Below are 16,249 nucleotides of genomic sequence, written 5' to 3'. Positions count from 1 at the left end.
GCGACCCTAAGATAAACTTATCACTAGGTTTTCTTGGCAAGATTTGTTGAGAAGGAGTTGGCCCTTCTGAGGCTGAGAGTATAATTTGCCCCAAACCACCAAGTGGGTTTCCATGGCTGAGCAAGGATTTGAACCCTAGTTTCCAGAGTTGTAGTCCAACACTCAAACCCCTATACCACAGTGGCTCTCACAATTCTGTTACTACTCCCTAACTTTAAAACAAAAAGCCTGTTTAACTCTGCAATTACCTTGTATCTCTAAATTCCAAAATCTGCTTCCACCCTCCTACAGTTTGAGAGGAATGGGACAAACTCTTGGCAGGCCAGCTAACAGATAAACTGGGTTAACCACAGTGACTTGTTAAAATGGGAAGGACACATGCAGCACACTTAAACACACAAATATCTGCAACGAGGCCAAAGAAACAAAGTGAGCAAAGCTGGAAATAATCGCCACTAGTCTTCTGTCCAGTCTGCGTGTGACAAAAATGGATTTTCAACACTATTCTCATTTTGATTGCTCCGTATTATTTCTCCATCACATTATTTTGGACAATTTGAATGTTGCCTGAGTCCCCAGCCGATTCTCCAAGGATGGCCAAACAACCTGTCTTTTGTTGAACACATTCGGCTTTCCACTTTATTTGTTCACAGGGGAACAGACCCAAACAGGCAGCCTGCCAGCCATCAGAATGGGGGAGTAAGGAAATCAACTTGTTTGTTTGCAATCTACATCTATTTTCCCCTCCCACACTTTAGCCTAGATTCATACTAGTCCCATTTTTGAGCAGGAAATAACTATTTACTAAAGAGAGTCAGTGTGACGCATTGACCACTCTGTTGGATTCAGATGTGGAAAAGCCAGGTACAAATTGTCCTATCTCCTCCAGTGAGGACAAGTGCAAACCCCCTGAGTCCAAAGAGCCTGAGCAACCAGATTGTCCTCTGGACCAGACCCCTCAAGGATACAAGAGGTGCAGCCTCCTGTACAGAGGCAGTGTGACCTTTGAGTTGGAGGATGCTGACTTCTGTTGGGAAGTTCCATCAATGCCAGATTTTGGGTCAGGCTCTGATTAGAAAATAGGCATCACTTCGTTGAGCAAGACTCTGAAGGGAAAGGGATTTCTACTTATGAAAGGTTGTACAACCTTGACCTAAACCGTTTTGACTAGAGGTAACAAGTTGCCAAGTCTATAACTTCTGCCAACTGCCTGTCTGGACTTTTCTTTTCATAGATGAGTGATCTACTGTTTTCCTTTGTTTTACTAACTGAAAAATTACACTGCCATAGTTTGCATTCCTAAAAAATGACTTTGGTTGTTTGAAGACTATAAAACATTGAGGCATTCTCAGCTTGCATCCATCACGATCGCCTTGAGTCCTTGCGCATGAAAACCTCCCTGCCCCAACACACAGCAACAGCACAAGAGGCAAGTTGGTGTTTTAAATGACCAGCCGCTACTGTTTAGTAACTGGGTTCCCGAAACGGTAAGCTGCTTACATTCCTTTTGTAGGCTCTAAATCCACCCACGTGAAATTTGCTACTGACACTCATCTCTGATGCAAGTTTGACACTGAGTACAGGCTTCCACGTATCTCAGCCTTTCAAAACGCACAAGTCGTTCTTAGAACAGTTTCCACATTCAAGGACAAACATTCTGTTCCTCCTCACTCAGGTACCTCCCTCAACTTTCTGATCACGCTCTCCCATTTAATACATTTCTCATGAGTTACTCATACCTCCATGTACATCTTTTCTCTCCTCGGGTTATGGCAGCACCAGGAGGGAGGGGAGCCATTTGACTCTAAAAGTCTAAAGTACTGGGTTCAGAAGAAAAAAGGGAAAGTCTAGAACTAGGATCTTCTTTGGCACAATCCTTTCTTTGGCCTTCTTGTCTTCCAAAGTGCCAGAGGCAGACCCATTACTACTTTACGTGGATTCTTCTTCTCTGCAGTGAGCAGTCTGAAGCAAGACTTCTCAGACTATCTGATGTGCCAGTATTTGTTGCTATTGACTTCAACTGCTTTGTTCTCTCCTGGAAATTCACCAGGGACTGGCAGCCAATGGTTCAGGAATTAGCCCCAGTCCAGAAACCACCACTTTGAGTACTACTGGTGTAACGCACAGAGGGGACTGCATATTTGCTAATATTCAAGCACATAAGGAGACACATACCAGAGAGATGGAACGCTGCTTCTGGAAGCCATAGTTAGAACAAAAACTGTTGGAAAGGCGCATTTAGATCTGCCTCAAAGCAGCATTAGGAACAACATGAAAAGTTTGTCTGTACCTGGTAAGATCCATGAGCACAGAATAAAAGCAGCAGACGAGAAATACGTGTGTGGAGAAAAACTATGGTGAGGATTATACATCATTTGTGCACTGAGCAGCATGAGTCCAACTTCAACCGAGGACTGACCTCTCAAAGATTCACAGTTTTCCATAGGGAAAATGCATTTCTTCAAAGGTGAAATGCTGAAACATTACTAAAAATAAAGAAGGTCTGATTTCTCTCTTTCCAACATTATATTAGGGAAAGATATAATGACTAAAGGGGTATTTATGTAAAATGTAGAACATAGCACCCATGAGAGATGTTGGTAGGATGAGAAAAGAAGCTGAGTGGAATATAAAGACTCAACTACATAGGAATAGCATGTCAAAATAATTTGTAAAGGATACACAAGTAAGGAGAGATGATGTACATTAAAATAACTGGAAAGGATGAACTGAAATTATGGAAAGGAGAAGACAAATGGAAATAATATTGAAAAATGTATAAAGGACACTGTATGCGAGATGGATAAGAAGTATGAAAATGAATGTATGTATGTGTATGTATATACGTATATATATGTATATATGTGTGTGTGTATAGATATATATATTCACACTTATTAAGGCCTGTTACAGACAGGCCAAAATAAAGCTGCTTCGAGTCACTTTGGAGGTATGGTATTTCAATGATGCATGAGTCCTAAGAGTCCAAAAGCCACACCAAAGCTGCACTCCAGTCCTTAGGACCAGAGCGTGGCTTTGGTGCGGCGTTTGGACTCTTAGGATGCATGCATCATTGAAATACCATACCTCCAAAGTGACTCGAAGCAGCTTTATTTTGGCCTGTCTGTAACAGGCCTAAGAGACAGCCATGTGCTGTTTGCTCAACAAATACAGGTGTGTTTTGAAAAGTGTCCCTGAAAAATAACCCCAAATGTGTCAGGGCATCATCTTGCAAGAACAGGGGCTCTTCACCTATGGTCCCAGTGGTTTGTGGATGGATTTCAAGGGGTCCATCAAATGGAAGCATTTATTACTTCTATTTTCTTTTCTGTTACTATGAAAAATTGTGTGTAAGTGCATTTTTGTCTGATGTGAAGGGAGGCCTATGTCTTTCATCAGATTCTCAAATGGATCCATGACTTATAAAACAGTTGTAAAAAAACCCTTTGTGCTAGAATGAAAGGCAGTAAGTACAGTTTCTTTCTCTAGAAAAATATTTTTTAAAATGCTTCCAGTATCTATCATTTGCTGGTATATACTATATATTGGTCTCATCGTTCTCAGAAGTGTGTCTGAAGTCTGAAAATGAGAAAAATAGCTTTCTCAAAAGCTATTCCAAGGCTCTGGGTTCAGTGTATTTTAAACTGCATTTTTAAATGAATTGCATTTTGAAATTTTAAAATCCCTTGAAAGAAAATGAGCCTGAGCTGAAAGATTTGCTTTCATTCAAACTACCTTGCTCATCTTTTTCAGATCCATCAGAACTCTTTGTTTCTGTGCAAGTGTGTGCACGTGTGTTTGTGTGTGCACCTTCAAGTCACCTGTCGACCTATGGTGACTCCATTAATTTTATAGGGTGTTCTTAGCCATATACATTGGCGGTCTCCCTTCCAAGTACTAACCAGAGCTGACTCTGTTTAGTTTCCAAGATCAGATGGGACCTTGTGCCTTTAGGGTATTTAGTCCGAATGCCATGGTACAACACTTAAAATACTGATGGATTGCTCCAGCCTCTACAATGCACAGCAACTGACTGAAACAGGTCTCTCTGGGGGTCTGCAGTATCCCAGGTGCAGCACTTAAAATGCAAGCAATGCATGTGAGGTATAGCCATGTCCCCAATTTAAACATGAGAACCATTAATTATGATCCTTTCGTTTGAAGCCAAGCACCTGCAAGGTATGCCAATTTAGCTTTGAGGCTGTTGCCTTGCTACAGATGCCAACTCATAATTGGGACAATGTACGACTACAACATTCTGGTTCTTATAGCATGCAGGCTAGTGCATACTATAATGCCATGATGACTTTGGCCATGACATCCCCACTCTGATCCCAGACACCACACTGTTTGTGAGCATGCAGCATACATAATAAATATGTGCATATGGAAGCAATCCTCTCTGTTGTTGTTGTTGCCTTCAAGTCTGAGTTATAGTGACCCTATTTTGGGGTTTTCCTGGCAGGGTTCCTTTAGAGGAGGTTTGCTACCAGATTGCAGCTCACCCAAGGTGTATTTCCATGTCTGAGTCCTAGTCCAATACTCAAACCACTACACCACCTTGGCTCCCCGCTCATCTCTGTATACTAACAAAATCTTACACCACACAGAGCTTGAATCCACTCTTTGTCAATGTGCTTTAACAATTCTGCCAATCAATGTGATGCCTTCTTTTGTTAGAGACTTTGCAAAAGAGAAGTGCAAAACAAGAAGGTAAGTAAAAGTGAGTTTAAAAGAAGGCTGATGGGTGAAGGTATCTTGGGATTTAGTGCAGACTGGTAGAAATCAAAGCAGAAATGTGCATGTGAATGAGGAGAAAAATCACATTCCTGATATACATATTTCAAAGGGTGCCTTATAGCAGCCAATGGATGCACCCCATCCAACAGCTCCAGTCCTTTCAGCACAGCTTGCACCAAGACCCCAAACACCTCTACAACTGACTCTCATGGCAATAGCCAAGCATCATTCATGGATGCAGAGGACATGATCCATTTGTAACCAGAGTCCACGCTTACCTACTGTTTCACCTCCTCTCCACTCCTTCAAAATATCAATTTAGTAGGGAAAGAGCCAAACAAAAGCACAACTCTTCTGCAAGCATTGACAGGAAAATGCACAGAGGAAGGAGTTTTTCCTCTGGAAACAGTGTGCCCTTCATTGTGGATCTCCAGTTCCAGACCCATTTTGTGTTCTCTGGTGGGAGTCCCTTCCTCTCTCCTCTTGAGGATCCCAAAGGACATCACATTCTCTACCTCTGAGTCAAAATGTGTACCAACAACTATGAGTCTACAAATCCTGTTACAGGCACTCTTTTTCTTTTTTAATGATTTTTTACTATGTTGAAATGCTGGCACTGTGAAATTGTTTAAACTTGTGCCACCTATATAGATAAAAATATACAGATAGAAAGATATAGATACAGATATACATAAAGAAACTAATCAAAAGAGCTTGTTCAAATATGAAGTGTTTAGGATATAAGGGCATTTTGTGGCTGTGAATCTAAGCACGAATTTCAAATTGACTAGCAAAAACAAGAAGGTAGAGTTCTCTAGCAGGGTTGTGAATCATCATAACTGGAGGCAAGGATGCAATCCACCTGTAACTAAATACACACAGACGAACACAAAAAAAGAGGAGGTACTAAAATGGCGCTGAGACGCACCCATTTCAAAATGTCGGGGAAAGGGTTTATGGTCACTGTGGCGGGTTAGGAAAAGAGAAGCTAGGACACACTCACTGTATGGAGGAGGACAGTGTGAAATGTACACACATCCAGAATATATCATCACCATGCGCCATCCATGTATATGGCACCGTGCAAAAATGACATGAAATAAACAGCTTGCCAAAGGCGTACATTCTATTAACAGTCTAATAATTATAGCACCTAAAGTCAATCAATGCAGATTCTGCATTTCACTTGCAATGAAAAAGGATGGTGAACAGTGCTAGGAGAGCCATGTCTGGAAGCCACACCCAACAAGAATGGAAGCTACGCAGCAACAAGATGTAATGGACTGCATCTAAGATAGGCAGCAAGCCTAACACATAATGCCTGACACAGATGTTCAGAAGAAACTGGGTATTAATAGGACATTCCGTAAATATGGATGTTTAAAAGAGTAGTTTGGTCACAACCTAACAAGAGGTTAAAACTAATGCAAGCTCGGATTTCAAATGACCTGCTAAGCCAAAGGGTCCAGATTGAATTTGTTTGCCATAAAAATTAGGAAGGGCATCTGCATTAGGGAATAAACAGCAAATAGACAAATGTGAAGCATAAAACAAGACCTGGGACTTCTCTTACTGACATTGGGTTCCATTTTTTATGAGGGTGTTTCCATCTGGAGCAGCAACAGTCTAGGCAGGCGTATTTACCCTCACCTTCTGAAAACACTTTCTAAATGGATTTGATTTACCAAATGAAATGGCTAAGCTCAACCACCCAAAAGGTTAGAATCGTGAACCTTTGTTAACATCTTTTCATAATGACTTTTGAAAACTACGGAAATTCGAAATATGTACATGCCATCACTAGACACCTTTTAACTTTGGACATACGTGGCTTACGAATGGGGCATGCAAGTGCATGCTAGGACTGCATCCACACTGGAGAGGTAACCTGGTTTGGCACCGCTTTAACTGCCCCAGCTCAAGACTATGGAAATCTGGGAGTTGGAATTTGTTGTGGGCCCACCGCTCTGGACCCCACAACAAACTGCAACTCCCAGAATTCCACATCCTTGAGCAGGGGCAGTTAAAGTGGTGCCAAACTGGGTTATCTCTCCAGTGTGGATGCAGCCTAGGTTTCTGTTTAGAACCACCTGTAAGAATGGACCCTGCCCTCCCATTCAATCCATCTACTTAGACTTAATACCCAGCTAAAAAGTGAGTAACAATAAAGAAATGCACTACTGTTTCTGAGGCTGGGCTGTATAAATATAAGACAAATACAAAGAAGAAGGTCCGTACATTTGTGCACTTCTTTGTCAGAGCAAAGTCTTCTCTGCTCATAGGTTCCAAGGAACACTCACTTCCACCTCTGATAAGCATTATAAAAAAAATCATCATATCAAGTTTGAGGCTTAGCATTTGAAGAGCAGATCTCCCCTGCAACCTTTTGGAAGGCTGCCAGTTACCCAGTTCATGCTCCAGACGTAGATTTGGGTGAATTCAGCAGAACACAGAGCACTTACTATCAGGTCCAAAAAAAGGGTTATTGCCCAGATGTCATTTGCTATGATCACTGACAAGCTGTCTGAAAAATTCCTGGAGAGTAATGCTGCCAACTGAGTCACCCGTTATTGAGTTAATTGTTAATGTCTTCCACACTAGAAATCTTTACAACCAACATAGTGTCAGTGGGTGGCTGTGTGATGCAGAAATAAATTGCTATAGACATATAAAAACGTATTAATAGATTAAAAATAAACATCCTGCTTTCATTCTTTCCCCTGGCTCAGAAGTATAGACCCCATAATGCTGCACACAGATGTGCAGATGATGGTGCAAGCTTCTCTAACTTTACATCCTATGTGCTGTATCCAAAATATAAGGAAATGCAGGGACCGTATGTGTCAAACAGAGTGGGAAAAGCCAAGATATTTCAAGACATTACACTTTCAGGTGGATGATCCCAATTGTATGGGAAAGCCCCACAATGAAGTCCCTGTGCACAAAGGCAGATTTGACTCACATTTAGATTTACACACACAGACATGTCCCTACAATTAAGTAGTAGGACTTCAAGGCATATGCCTTGGGACCTAGGGATTGTTGCTAGAAAGAAGAAAACGTGTCTTTCTCATGGACTGAAATGAAGGAGCTTTAAGGACAGGCTGCTTATAGACTCATTTTTAAAATTATGGCTGTAAAGATTCTCCTAGAATTTTTGCTCTAAACTGAATTCTGAGATTAACCAAAGGAGGGGAAGGAAGGAAGGAAGGAAGGAAGGAGCTATTTCTGGTTCAAGAATGGACATTACAATGATGCCCGCAGCTGGCAGTAGCCATACTGAACAGTGCAACTTTCCCAGCATGAGCAAAGGGGAACGCCCTAAATCAGGCAAGTTAACTAATTTTTCCTCGTGACGCCATTTTATGGCTTTTTGCTGCCATTTTAGTACTGTAGTTACATGTCCTTTTTTAGGAAAAAAGAAAGAAAAGAAAAATGCTTTCCTTTTCAGGTATCCCAAATAATCAAATTTAGTTCTTTGTCGGTATCGTGTGTAGGCACAATTTCTTCATTTCCACTCACACATGTGTCCTTAAGTACAAAGGGTAAAAAAGGCACAGGGATATTGCCCCAAAGACCCTGCCTTTGTTCCTTTGCGATCAAGTTTTTTGCCACTGTGCAGAAACTTAATTTCGACATCCGTTAAATTTGTAGGTTATACCATTTATTTGTTCAGCAGCTAAATTTGCTCAGCATCTGTGCCTTCAAGTCGCCTGTCGACTTATGGCTACCCCATGAATTTCACAGGGTCCTTTAAAGCAAGGGATACTCAAGAGGTGGTTTTGCAAGCCCCTTCCACTAAACTACAGCCTACGCAGCCCCCACAAATTTGTCGATAAAAATGCACAGCACAACCGGTCTCATCGCTGGTGCAGTCACATCGCCTTCAATCAGATTATACCCATGCATTCCCTACCATTATATTAATATACATCTTGCCGGCTAACCCATTCAAGCGGCAACAAGAAAAATCCTCTGTTAACAATTTCCCCATCCACCCACTCACTTTGTTTAGATCTGAAAGGTAATTCCTCAGCCTTTACCATGTTACTCCCATTCACATGTTCACAGAATTACAGAATGCTATTTCCCTTTTTTCTAACATTCAATCCCTCTGGCTTCTTGGGAGAAATGTGTATTGGCAGTTTTTTTGCATCCTTTCCATAGCTGCATTTTTATTAGTGTGTGTGTGTGAATATATGTATGTATGTATGTATGTACCATTTTAAAGGGTTTTAAGGGCTTCAGATCTACATTAAAATGCAGTACATACACCCCCTAGATAGATAGATACATAGATAGATGGTTTCTTCAATGCCCACATTTCACACCCTTTTGGTTCAGAGTAACTCTCTTCCTTAAAGCCGGAGAGCTAAAACAGAACTAAACGATTGTCAATCCTGCTTTAAACATTGCATTCCTCCTGCCCACAGACAATCCCAGGTACCTGCTTGCGGTTTGGAAAAAGGAAGAGTTGTGAGCATCCCCACGGCCGCACACCTCTTTGCACATTTCAAGTGCTCAGCATCTGCACACACCAACGCCCACTGACTGGGCAACGCCTGGTTCCACGAAGCCGCCTCAGTAGACTGTGTGCATGTCTATGTGCCTCCGAGTCGCCTTATGCATTGAAATATGATAACCAAATCAAATGAAGATGCAAAATGCACAGCCGGGGTAGAGACGGGCTCATTCACTGCGGTACTTTTGACAATGTCACTTCCCCAGCACATTTTTTTTAAATGGTAAAATTTGAGGTTTTGGATGGATTTTGCGACCAGCATTTGTAAAATCTATATTATTAGGCTCACACGATCAGCACATAGGAGGAGACAACAAAGAGGCAGCAAACAAGAAAATGCCACATATAGGATATTAGGAAAGGAAGGGATTTAGGAAGAATCGACAGATCTAAGACTGTAGGAGTCTCTTAAATAGTTGTCTCATGCTTTGCATCAAGGGAGTCATCCATAAAAATTATATTTGAATAATATATATATATATATATATATATATATATATATATATCAGTATTAGAAATGATTAGTTTGTTAAACAAAGGCGAACAGTCTGGTAAAGAGATTGAACGGGGGGAAAAAGAACATCAGGATTTATGAAAATAATGCACACTTATATTAATAGGTATGTCCTCAAACACATAAAATTATTCAACTGTTAGAAGTGCACAGATCTGTAGCACACCACAGGTCTACTGAAAACAGTCAGCAAAAATGATGTAGTAGTAACCACACATTTCATCAATTCCAGCTACAAAAAAAGTAATGCCCGACAAGGCTTGCCATTTCTCAAATGAAATCTCGGGTTTAAACTTTCTACGCTGAAGGACTGTGAGGCTGATGTGATGGAGACACATAGAAGACAAAAGGTTTCCATTCCCCCCCTCCAATTCTATACATCCCCACACCCTTTTTATTAAAACAAATCTAAACAAAAAGGACATAGAAACTCATACTGTATGTATGTGATACTCCCCAAAATCCCCTTTAAAAAGAGAGAGAGAACTTCAAATCAAAGATAACCATACTATGAGTTTGTATGTCTGTCTTGTTTAGTGGGGAAAAGGTAGAGCTAGTACTCCCAAAATGGGGTTTGGGGTCCCTCCTGAAACAGCCATTTGCAGAGTTCAGTTTGAATTCTGGCTCTCATCCTCTTCAGACAAAGGAAAATTAATTTGCAGAAAGAAAGGAAGAAGAAAGTGCAAAACTGCAAGTATAATGGACCAAGAGGGACAGTGGCAATGCACCCTCCTTCCATTTTTGAGAGCACATTTCATTGTCTCTTCTCTCCATGCCTTTGAGGGGTTCCTCTGTGACAATGCCCCTTTCCTTCTGGCTTAACCCATGCAAGTATTTGAGCAATGCTGTCCCTCAATGGCACCTGTTTGCCAAGGCGGCTGTCGCATTTTCTTCTGAACAAGGCAAAGTGGTAACAGGAGACGTTCAGGTCTATGTCTTCCAGAGGCTGGAGTAGAAGAACGTCCAAGATGGACTGGTCGTTCTCAGTTGCCTTTTCTAGGGGAGGGGGATCAAATGGAAAGACATCCCTTAACCCAGTCTCTCCATTAAGAGAGAATATAGTATTACAGAAGAATAACAATTACAAGCTTCAATTGGCTGGAACACCCACATATATCATTTATCCCATAGTACTTCTAACATGCATCCCTTCGGTTGTTTTACATGGCTAACAAATGGGGGGGGAAATAGAGTATTGAAATGTGCCCTGTATCGAACAAGACAAAGAATGACTCCACTTTACTCATTTCAATGCATTACTTTTGAAACTGAGAGACAATTCACAGATAGGGAACGTAAACTCTCTTCTAAACAGTCTGTTAACAAGAACGTCTCATTTCACAATTGACTTTTTTGAGAATATAATGCAAGCTTCTTTAAGAACAGGTCGACTTCCTCCACAACTCGTCATAAATCTGCTTTGAAAGACCTTCTCACCCAAAAAGGGCACATCTTTTAATAACGCTAGAAAGCTATATCTCCAAACTTACCAAACTGACTTCTGCTTTTAAAAGAAATAAGCACCAACAAGAACCAATTATGAACACATCTAAGTAGATATTCCTTTTTTAAAATAAGGAGACAACAGATGCCCCACCCTACATTTAAAAGGGGGGAAAATACAACAAAATCATAGATATCATATTAACTCATATGAACAAAAATCATATTAACCCAGAGGTATAGTCTTCTAAACAATTTTCCAATTTCCTTCTGTATATTTAAAACAAGCCACCTCAACATCTTTCACAACAACAGTAAGAAAAAGACCTAAACTCCTTCTAAACTCTCCAAGACGGAGTCCTTAATTTCATTTTATTTCTCAACTATGACATTCTTAACCTGTGGATCATGGAATGGAGAAGTTACAAACCTTTGCAAGGTGAGCTGGAGCAGTCAGGTATTGAAATGCTTGGGGTTTAGTCTCAGGAAGCTCTACCTTTCTTGCATTAATGCTCACAGTTTTTCTCCTCGGAGAGGGGGGCGGACAACCCTTGCGAGGGCTCAGATACGGCTGAGACAGCAAAGAATCCGGCAAGACAATGAGAAGGCAGCTGTTCCCACAGCTGAACACCGCTGCCAGCAAAGCATCTATGGCATTTGTTCAGGGCTGCTCTGTACCAAGGACAGCTCTGGTATGAAACCAGTTACTGGAGGGAGTGTTTATAGGTTACGGAAGGATATTTTATTGTTAATGGAATGTACCATGTAAGATTTAAGGGCAGGGAGTGGGCGGAAAGGAAAGGAAAAGACGAGAGGCAAGCAAAGGGAAAGATGTGACTTGGGTTCTTCGGACTCCCCCCGCCATCACCCCCAGCAAGCCACTGCAATTACTCTGATGTGAATTTTTGATGACTTCCGACATCTTGCATGGTTAATAACCGCTTCAGCTGTCATGTTTGGTTAATGTGGAAAATGCATTTGCTGCACTGGAGGTGCAGGGCTGTGGCCACAAATATCAAACGCCCGTTTGTGGAGCTATTCTCTGATTGGGGTGCCCTGAATTTGCACATTACGTGCGGCTGAAATAAACCAGATAGACTGATCTTAAGAGAGCAAAGCGCTTCTGCCATCTTAAAGACTCGTGGAAGACCCTGAAACAATGTCTACGTTCACATTTACATAGCGGCTGGCAGACTGATTGGCACCTTTGTTCGTTAAAATAAGTCAATTGCACACCATGTTGGTTTAATGAAGTTTTGGTCATTTGGGGGCTTGGGTTGGGGGCTGCAGAACAAGATGGCTTAATGTATTAATTACTTTGATTTAGAAGAATTCAAGAAGGTGAATTCTCCTTCTATATTTTAAGATTTGTGTCTTACAGTATATAATATTATGCATGTGTATGTGTGTGTCTTACAGTATGTATATATATCTGTGTGTGTCTTACAGTATTTAATATTATAAATATTATATTATATACAGGTGTATATATAGATATCTGTGTGTGTGTCTTATAGTGTATGTGTATATATATATATATATATATATATATATATATATATATATATATCTTTGTGTGTCTTACAGTATATAGTATTATATGTATCGCTGTGTGTGTTTTACAGTTTATTTAGGCAAGCAGCCACATAAGACATAAATCCAAATAAGAGCTGACACAAGAACGTCCATCATTGCTATAAAATATGTATTTAAGATTAAACGACTGCTTGAAATCCATAAAGTACAACAGGTATGCGATTATATACAAAAGAGACAATATGCTGTGCAGAATAAAAGCGTATCAAAAGCCACACTGAGGTTGAGCAAGCTAAAAGGCTGTGTGCATTATGAGACACGGTTCCTCGCAGCAGAGACCATACAACTGGGTGGAGGGATGAAAGAGGACCGGAAAGGACAGCATGCTAAAAGAGCCGTCCATCCCGTGATTCGAGTCAGCCCAGTCTCTTCCCAGAGTCAGGTGATGGTGCCATCATTACAACGCAGAAATCCAGAGAAGAATCGAGAAGTGGGTGTTCCCTCTCCACTCCACCCTCATCATAAAGAAAGAGAAGGAGCACCAAAGTATTCACAGAGGCAGCTCCACAAACGCAGGATGCAAGACCGCCGTAAAGTGTTTTACAAAGCACAGCTCATGGCTCCATGCTCTCTATTAAGGCACAATGCCGTTACTGATCTAGTTCTCTGTCCTTGCTCTTAAAAAATCAGGCAACCTCCATGAGAAGAGCTGAAGGTCTACTTGGTTTAACTAACACACACAAACACACACAATTGTATTTCACAGTTAACAAATTATGTGGATTTTCTGCAATCCAGCAAGGTCCACTTATACATTTTTGATTTTTATATACTGGATTTATAAATCACACGGGCTCAGGGCAGGCAAATCCTTTGCAAAGTCAACGCGAGCCCATAAAATATTTCAAAACAGTGTCCATAATTTTAAGATAGACGGCTGAAGTGGTTCTTACATGTGTCCAGCCACAAGAAATACCTCTATGCAACTTCCCTTTCGAATATGCACAGCACATTATTTATTTAAAGGCTTTATTAGATGAAAGAAATCGCCAAGCTGGGCATGAGCAGGAAGCAGTTCACTAAGAGACATCTGGCCCAATGCCATTTTGAGATGAACAGGTCCAATGGGTCAAAGCTACTCGCTTCCATGTCGATAGCATTGCAGTCTAAGCTTTAAACAAGCTATCCAAGGTGTTGAGATCTGTCCCCCAAATGTGTTCAGTACTTTGGATTGCTCCTTATCCAAAAACGCTGGCACAATTTAGAATGATAGCCACTTTGCCTGATAACTCAGAGACACCCGTTTTCAAAGCACAAGCAAGATACTCCTAGCCTGAGATCCCACTCCGTGAGCATCTAAGTGGTCTCTTCACACTTCCTTCCTTTGAAATTAGCAAACCCTTAGCACTGGCTCACTTCACTACAACAAGGAACATTTCTGGGAAGAGGTTCCTTTATCAGTGAAATAAATGCTAGCTTTCCAGGAGGCATCTGGTAAGTCACTGTAGAGAAACTGGATACCAGATGGGTCCTTGGCCTGCTTCAATGGGGCTCTTACATTAGAAGCTAGCTCTACTCCAACTTCATTTTACTTCTACAAATCTCAAGCACAATGGATGAAGCAAGGAGTTGTGTTTGGTAAACTGGATTCTAGGGACATACATACTGCAGGCATGAAAGACTAGAAAACAATAATCTAACAAGCTAATGACAGCCAGCACATTGAAGGATTTCTTTTACCAGAGAAAAAAGTTGTTTCTATCACTCAAGAGCGTCTGCCGGTTAAATGCACCCTAGCCACAAGGCAATGCTCCCAATTTGGCTTCAACTGTCCTTTTTGCCTGATCTAAAGTCAATCTCCAGCTTTGTTTACATAAAGACAGTCATGTTTTTCCATGCTTCTGCTCTAAGGCAGCTCAAGGGCCTGTATGCTTTGAACTAGGAGATGAGCAGATCTCAGGTTACAGCCCATTCTTTGTGTCTGTCTGCAGAGAGGACAGCTATGTAGGCAGACAGCTCTTGTTCCATTGAGACTCTGCAATCTCCACCTTGGAAATCAATCTCCTTGCAAAACCAATGGCTACAACACCTGGCCAGGTTTGATCCCATCCCCGAAATTTTGTACCTTCTATCCTGAAGAAAAGTTCTGGAGAACTACTAAGTTTCCCTTGTTTGTGGTATTTTAATCATCCAAAAAAAAAGGGCACTGCAGAACCCTACTGTTCTTTTCAATGCTCAGATCACATGTATACTTTTTAACATTAATTAATTAATTAAGCAACCAATCAGTCGAAACCCAAGGCTTTTGTAAAGGAGCAGCTGTAAAGGTTAAAGAAGTGTGCAACCAACTGGGCCAAAACACAATTCTGATTTTTTGGGATCGAAAAATTTCATGGACTTCACTTTTCCAATGGTTGCTCCAATCCTATACAAGGAAGTACACTGGCACGCACATGCAACCACACTCTCCAAATTAACGCAAGTATGGATGGTGTGAGCCAGCTTTTGCTGGCAACATTAAATCCACCGCTACATAAGCAGAATTGAGCCATTTCCTATGGAGCATTTGGCAGGGGTTATGAGATGGTGATCAGGTTAAAGGCGGCGGCATCCCTGCAAACCGACAGGCACTTTGCAAGGCCGTGGTGCAAAGGAGTGCGACATAGACAAGTCCTACAAAGGAGAAAGTGATTCCTTCCCTGCAGTCTTAGTGCAGAGGGGGGAGATGGATAGTTTCCTCCATTAAGGCACAGCAAAAGACTGGCACTCTCGCATGGACTGTGCTGCACGGTGCCACAAGAACCCCACTGGCCAATTAATGGAGCCATGTGCCAGGCTGAATGGAAGGGCTTGCTCACAGTTCAGCAGTTTGACAGAATGCCTGCTTTTATACACATGAGGCAGAAGCAGGAGTCGGGTTTTAATTAGGAGCCTTTTAACAAACAACCCAGAGTATTAACTGCACTCTTGCCATCCAGTGATAATTGAGACATCATCCAACAAAGAGTAACAAGTGTCCATTATTCAAGAGGCACTGTCGTTTAAATCTGGCCTATTGGGAAAGTGGTGCAGGGAGGGTTCCTTCCAAAATTAAAGCATCCTGCAAATTATTCAAAATCTTTCAGTCACCAAATGAAGGAAACCATTTCAGGAATGCTAATTACTTACTTACTTGATTTACAGTGGTCCTTCTTATCCGCCGGGGTTTGGTTCCAGGATCCCCTGCGGATACCAAAATCCATGGATGTTCAGGTCCCATTAAATATAATGGCATAGCAAAATGGTGTCCCTTACATAAAATAGAAAATTAAGGGTTTGCTGTTTGGATTTATACTTTTTTTCTTGAATATTTTCAAACTGTGGATAAGGAGGGCTGACTATATATCCTGCCTTTCTCACAGTATGGGACCCAAAGCTAGTTTGACACAGAGCTGCTGAGTGACCTAAAACTATGGCTACTTGAAAAGAAGGAAAGGAAGAAAGAGTTTGATCCA

At 41.3% G+C, this 16,249-nt stretch overlaps 1 protein-coding gene across 4 annotated transcripts in view; it reads right to left on the bottom strand.

Annotated features, from left to right (window-relative positions):
- The window catches only part of LOC149306055 (nuclear pore complex protein Nup93), a 58,590-nt gene that overhangs the window by 20,428 nt on the left and 21,913 nt on the right, over window positions 1-16,249 (bottom strand). Inside the window, exon 1 of one of the 4 annotated variants that reach the window (XM_089476840.1) lies at window positions 11,650-11,659. The exons of the other annotated variants lie outside the window; for them this stretch is intronic. The gene's annotated coding sequence lies outside the window, so the exon portion shown is untranslated. Of the gene's footprint in view, window positions 1-11,649; window positions 11,660-16,249 lie in introns of those variants that run through there. 4 annotated transcript variants of the gene reach the window in all.

The sequence above is a fragment of the Sceloporus occidentalis genome, unplaced genomic scaffold (assembly GCF_023333645.1).
Source record: "Sceloporus occidentalis isolate IW3139 unplaced genomic scaffold, rSceOcc1.0.p SCAF_10, whole genome shotgun sequence".
NCBI classification, from domain to species: domain Eukaryota; kingdom Metazoa; phylum Chordata; class Lepidosauria; order Squamata; family Phrynosomatidae; genus Sceloporus; species Sceloporus occidentalis.
The sequence above is the reverse complement of the archived record's forward strand: the minus strand, read 5'-3'. Positions and strand labels throughout refer to the sequence as shown.